The sequence below is a fragment of the Octopus bimaculoides genome, chromosome 14 (genome assembly GCF_046866305.1).
Source record: "Octopus bimaculoides isolate indiv1 chromosome 14, ASM4686630v1, whole genome shotgun sequence".
Taxonomy (NCBI): Eukaryota; Metazoa; Mollusca; class Cephalopoda; order Octopoda; family Octopodidae; genus Octopus; species Octopus bimaculoides.
The window spans coordinates 59,149,454-59,155,453 of NC_142941.1; the positions used below are offsets into that span (position 1 = coordinate 59,149,454).

Genomic DNA, 6,000 nt, shown 5'->3' on the forward strand with positions numbered 1-6,000 from the left:
AAAACTGTTACTCGGAGTATCATACATAAAACATACAAATCTACACATACATACATACATACATACGTACATACACACACACATACATACATACATACATGCATGCGTGCATGCATGCATACACACAGACATACATATATAGAAATGCGACTTTTATACATACGTAAAATTATGTGGTTACAAAACGAACTACTTCGCCACGCAGTGATGACTACGTATAGCATGGGCTACATTTTTTCTATTCTTTTACATTTTAATAAAGAACTGATTTATCATGTCGGTAGCGTGGCCGAGCGGTCTAAGGCGCTGGTTTAAGGCACCAGTCTCTTCGGAGGCGTGGGTTCGAATCCCACCGCTGCCAATTGGTACTATTTATTTTTACATTTCATATATATATGTGTGTGTGTGTGTATGCATATATACATATATCTATAAACGGTGGCCCAAGGGAAACCGAACCCTAATTATTGTTAAAGTTTACAAATAATTGGAACAGAATTTTTTATTACACAAGGCTACAGCAAATATTCAATAAATTCGATAGGGCTCGATTATACACATACATACATACATACATACATACATACATGCATGCATACATACATACATACATACATACCGACGTACGTACGTGGGTGCGTACATACGTACGTACATATGTATCTATGTATGAGAATACACAATAACGTGATAATTTCATAATAATCTATGGACGAACTTCGTGTGGTGGTAGCGTGGCCGAGTGGTCTAAGGCGCTGGTTTTAGGCACCAGTCTCTTCGGAGGCGTGGGTTCGAATCCCACCGCTGCCATTTGGTACTTCCTTTTCTTTTACCCCCTTATTTTGCACATTTCCATATTCGTATTCCGAGTTTATGTTAGGTATGCAGAGTTAACATATATACAGTTTACTATTGTAAAAATAGTGAGTGTTGATTGTCCTAGAGAATCGGAAGTGACGACAGTGATATATCAAACTTGTATAAAGAACTCCATCTGCCATCGTACGCACGAAACACTTAGGAGCTTTATCAGTCATTGGATATTGTCAGGAATGCATTTGATATCCCATGGATAGGCTTCATACGTGGGTCTCGGTAACTTCTACACTCATGAAGCTGTCGACCATGCGCTCAATTTTGTTGATTCAAACTCAGGCGACAATATGGGACTAGCGACGATTCATTTAAATCATATCTTCATAAGCATGTGTTGCGAATCAGATTTAGAAATCGTGGAAAACTGTTCACAAATCTCATTTCGTGCATCAGTGACTGTTGCTTCCACGAAAATGTGATTGTTTTCATCTTATATAAAAGATATCAACAGTTTTCATGTTATATTAAACATACGTACATTCTATACATTCGTTAAGCCAGCGTCATCACTTCCGGTTTCTATCGTAATTCACGTTAATTTTTCAGCAATTTTTCGCGACAATTTATTTTCACTTTTTTTGCGGCGGCAAACTGCATGTTCACCTGTATACATACATACATACATACATACATACATACATACATATGTACGTACGTATGTACGCACCCACGTACGTACGTACGTATGTATGTATGTATGTATGTATGTATGTATGTATGCATGTATGTATGTATGTGTATAATCGAGCCCTATCGAATTTATTGAATATTTGCTGTAACCTTGTGTAATAAAAAATTCTGTTCCAATTATTTGTAACCTTTAACAATAATTAGGGTTCGGTTACCCTTGGGCCACCGTGTATTATATATATGTATATATACATACATGCATACATACATACATATATACATACGTACATACATATATGGAAATGTAAGAAAAATAGTTACAAATTGGCAGCGGTGGGATTCGAACCCACGCCTCCGAAGAGACTGGTGCCTTAAACCAGCGCCTTAGACCGCTCGGCCACGCTACCGAAATGATAAGCAGCTGATATATTTATATGAAGTTATGTCAATAATGTCAGAGCATGTTGGGTTTTATGAGATGATATTTATAGGCGCAGGAGTGGCTGTGTAGTAAGTAGCTTGCTTACCAACCACATGGTTCCGGGTTCAGTCCCACTGCGTGGCACCTTGGGCAAGTGTCTTCTGCTATAGCCTCGGGCCGACCAAAGCCTTGTGAGTGGATTTGGTAGACGGAAACTGAAAGAAGCTGGTCGTATATATGTATATGTATATATATATATATATATATATATATATATATATATATATATATATATATATATATATATGTATGTGTGTATATATTCGAGTGTCTGTGTTTGTCCCCCCAACGTCGCTTGACAACCGATGCTGGTGTGTTTACGTCCCCGCAACTTAGCGGTTCGGCAAAAAGAGCCCGATAGAATAAGTACTAGGCTTACAAAGAATAAGTCCTGGGGTCGATTAGCTCGACTAATGGCGGTGCTCCAGCATGGCCGCAGTTAAATGATTGAAACAAGTAAAAGAGTATATATACATACAGGGAGGCTCAGAAATAACCGAACCCTATCGAATTTATTGAATATTTGCTGTAACCTTGTGTAAGAAAAAAATATGTTCCATTTATTTGTAATCTTTAACAATAATTAGGGTTCGGCTTGCCTTGGGCCACCGTGTATAGATATATGTATATATGCATACACACACACACACACACATATATATATATATGAAATGTAAAAAAACAAAGTACTAATTGGCAGCGGTGGGATTCGAACCCACGCCTCCGAGGAGACTGGTGCCTTAAACCAGCGCCTTAGACCGCTCGGCCACGCTACCAATATGGTACGTTGTTGATATATCTATATGAAATTATGTCAATAATGTCAGAGCATATTGGTTTTGTAAGATAATATCTATATGAAGGAGCGTTTTATGTATCACTATTTTCAAAGCATGTATGTATGTATGTATACATATATATACTCGCATGTATGTATGTTGAGCGGATGGATGGGAATTCTGTCTCATTATATCCTCTGACCCGGAGAACTTCACACTGAAAACTTTATTCTGTCTGCAAGAGTGGATCGATCTCATCCTATAGTTAATATCAGAAATATCCTCCTTCTAGTTACTTCCCTCTTTATCATACCGTTTGCTCGTTCCGCTTGTGTGTGGGTGGGGCGAGGAGGTGCTTTTTGTTTGCTTCTGTCAACTGACTGCGGGCCATGCTGGAACACCGCCTCGAAAGGTTTTGTCAAACAAATCGATCCAAGTTTCATTGCGTTTGGTAATATTTCTATCTGAGTCTTTTACAGAAACACATCAGCAATGTAACCACATACGTCCTGTTGGCGATTTACTTTTTTCTTTCTCCTTTCCGACGAAGAGCTACACTCGAAACGTCAAACTCTCTCTTTTCGCCCAGCGTCAAGCTAATACATTTCTTGTACGTGTCCTCTTGTTGTCTGTTAACGTTATTATCAGTTTGTTTTTCTGGAATGATTGTTTATTTGAATTGACTATATATATATATATATATATATATATATATATATATATATATATATATATATATACTTTATTTAAAAGCAGCAGAAATATAACAAAAAACTGTTACTCGGAGTATCATACATAAAACATACAAATCTACACATACATACATACATACATACGTACATACACACACACATACATACATACATACATGCATGCGTGCATGCATGCATACACACAGACATACATATATAGAAATGCGACTTTTATACATACGTAAAATTATGTGGTTACAAAACGAACTACTTCGCCACGCAGTGATGACTACGTATAGCATGGGCTACAGTTTTTCTATTCTTTTACATTTTAATAAAGAACTGATTTATCATGTCGGTAGCGTGGCCGAGCGGCCTAAGGCGCTGGTTTAAGGCACCAGTCTCTTCGGAGGCGTGGGTTCGAATCCCACCGCTGCCAATTGGTACTATTTATTTTTACATTTCATATATATATGTGTGTGTGTGTGTATGCATATATACATATATCTATAAACGGTGGCCCAAGGGAAACCGAACCCTAATTATTGTTAAAGTTTACAAATAATTGGAACAGAATTTTTTATTACACAAGGCTACAGCAAATATTCAATAAATTCGATAGGGCTCGATTATACACATACATACATACATACATACATACATACATACATGCATGCATACATACATACATACATACATACCGACGTACGTACGTGGGTGCGTACATACGTACGTACATATGTATCTATGTATGAGAATACACAATAACGTGATAATTTCATAGTAATCTATGGACGAACTTCGTGTGGTGGTAGCGTGGCCGAGTGGTCTAAGGCGCTGGTTTTAGGCACCAGTCTCTTCGGAGGCGTGGGTTCGAATCCCACCGCTGCCATTTGGTACTTCCTTTTCTTTTACCCCCTTATTTTGCACATTTCCATATTCGTATTCCGAGTTTATGTTAGGTATGCAGAGTTAACATATATACAGTTTACTATTGTAAAAATAGTGAGTGTTGATTGTCCTAGAGAATCGGAAGTGACGACAGTGATATATCAAACTTGTATAAAGAACTCCATCTGCCATCGTACGCACGAAACACTTAGGAGCTTTATCAGTCATTGGATATTGTCAGGAATGCATTTGATATCCCATGGATAGGCTTCATACGTGGGTCTCGGTAACTTCTACACTCATGAAGCTGTCGACCATGCGCTCAATTTTGTTGATTCAAACTCAGGCGACAATATGGGACTAGCGACGATTCATTTAAATCATATCTTCATAAGCATGTGTTGCGAATCAGATTTAGAAATCGTGGAAAACTGTTCACACATCTCATTTCGTGCATCAGTGACTGTTGCTTCCACGAAAATGTGATTGTTTTCATCTTATATAAAAGATATCAACAGTTTACATACATACATACATACATATGTACGTACGTATGTACACACGCACGTACGTACGTACGTACGCACGTACGTATGTATGTATGTATGTATGTGTGTGTGTGTGTATAACCGATCCCCATCGAATTTATTGAATATTTGCTGTAACCCTGTATAATAAAAAATTCTGTTCCATTTATTTGTAACCTTTAACAATAATTAGGGTTCGGTTACCCTTGTGCCACCGTGTATATATATGTATATATACATACATACATATATGGAAATGTAAAATGAAAAAAAAAAATACTAATTGGCAGCGGTGGGATTCGAACCCACGCCTCCGCAGAGACTGGTGCCTTAAACCAGCGCCTTAGACCGCTCGGCCACGCTACCGATATGGTAGGTAGTTGATATATTTATATGAAATTATGTCAATAATGTCAGAGCATATTGGTTTTGTAAGATACTATCTATAGGCGCAGGAGTGGCTGTGTGGTAAATAGCTTGCTTACCAACCGCATGGTCCCGGGTTCAGTCCTACTGCGTGGCACCTTGGGCAAGTGTCTTCTACTATAGCCTCAGGCCGACCAAATCCTTGTGAGTGGATTTGGTAGACGGAAACTGAAAGAAGACCGTCGTGTATATGTATATATGTATATATATATATATATATGTATGTATGTGTGTAAATGTTTGTGTGTCTGTGTTTGTCCCCACCCCCCAACATCACTTGACAATCGATGCTGGTGTGTTTACGCCCCCCGTAACTAAGCGGTTCGGCAAAAAGTGTCGGATAGAATAAGTACTAGACTTACAAAGAATAATCCTAGGGTCGATTTGCTCGACTAAAGGCGGTGCTCCAGCATGGCCGCAGTCAAATGACTGAAAGAAGTAAAAGAGTAAAAGAATATACATACATACAGGTAGGCCCAGGAGTAAGCGATCCCTATCGAATTTATTGAATATTTGCTGTAACCTTGTGTAATAAAAAATTCTGTTCCATTTATTTGTAACATTTAACAATAATTAGGGTTCGGTTACCCTTGGGCCACCGTGTATATATATGTATATATACATACATGATGGCCGTCCACTCGTGACCATTGCCGACCTTCAGGAACATTGTGCGCTCTAGGACTAACTTATATTTT

The 6,000-nt window shown here is 38.2% G+C and overlaps 1 protein-coding gene and 7 non-coding genes across 9 annotated transcripts in view; 4 read left to right on the top strand and 4 right to left on the bottom strand.

The window, feature by feature from the left end:
- Positions 1–6,000, bottom strand: part of LOC106870475 (transcription factor 21-like) — a 119,816-nt gene that overhangs the window by 65,552 nt on the left and 48,264 nt on the right. The gene's annotated exons all lie outside the window — the stretch shown is intronic.
- On the top strand, positions 280–361 carry Trnal-aag (transfer RNA leucine (anticodon AAG)). The gene has a single exon. It is a non-coding gene; the product is annotated as a tRNA-Leu (tRNA).
- On the top strand, positions 729–810 carry Trnal-uag (transfer RNA leucine (anticodon UAG)). The gene has a single exon. It is a non-coding gene; the product is annotated as a tRNA-Leu (tRNA).
- Positions 1,832–1,913, bottom strand: Trnal-aag (transfer RNA leucine (anticodon AAG)). The gene has a single exon. It is a non-coding gene; the product is annotated as a tRNA-Leu (tRNA).
- On the bottom strand, positions 2,682–2,763 carry Trnal-aag (transfer RNA leucine (anticodon AAG)). The gene has a single exon. It is a non-coding gene; the product is annotated as a tRNA-Leu (tRNA).
- Positions 3,816–3,897, top strand: Trnal-aag (transfer RNA leucine (anticodon AAG)). The gene has a single exon. It is a non-coding gene; the product is annotated as a tRNA-Leu (tRNA).
- On the top strand, positions 4,269–4,350 carry Trnal-uag (transfer RNA leucine (anticodon UAG)). Its single transcript has one exon. It is a non-coding gene; the product is annotated as a tRNA-Leu (tRNA).
- Positions 5,161–5,242, bottom strand: Trnal-aag (transfer RNA leucine (anticodon AAG)). The gene has a single exon. It is a non-coding gene; the product is annotated as a tRNA-Leu (tRNA).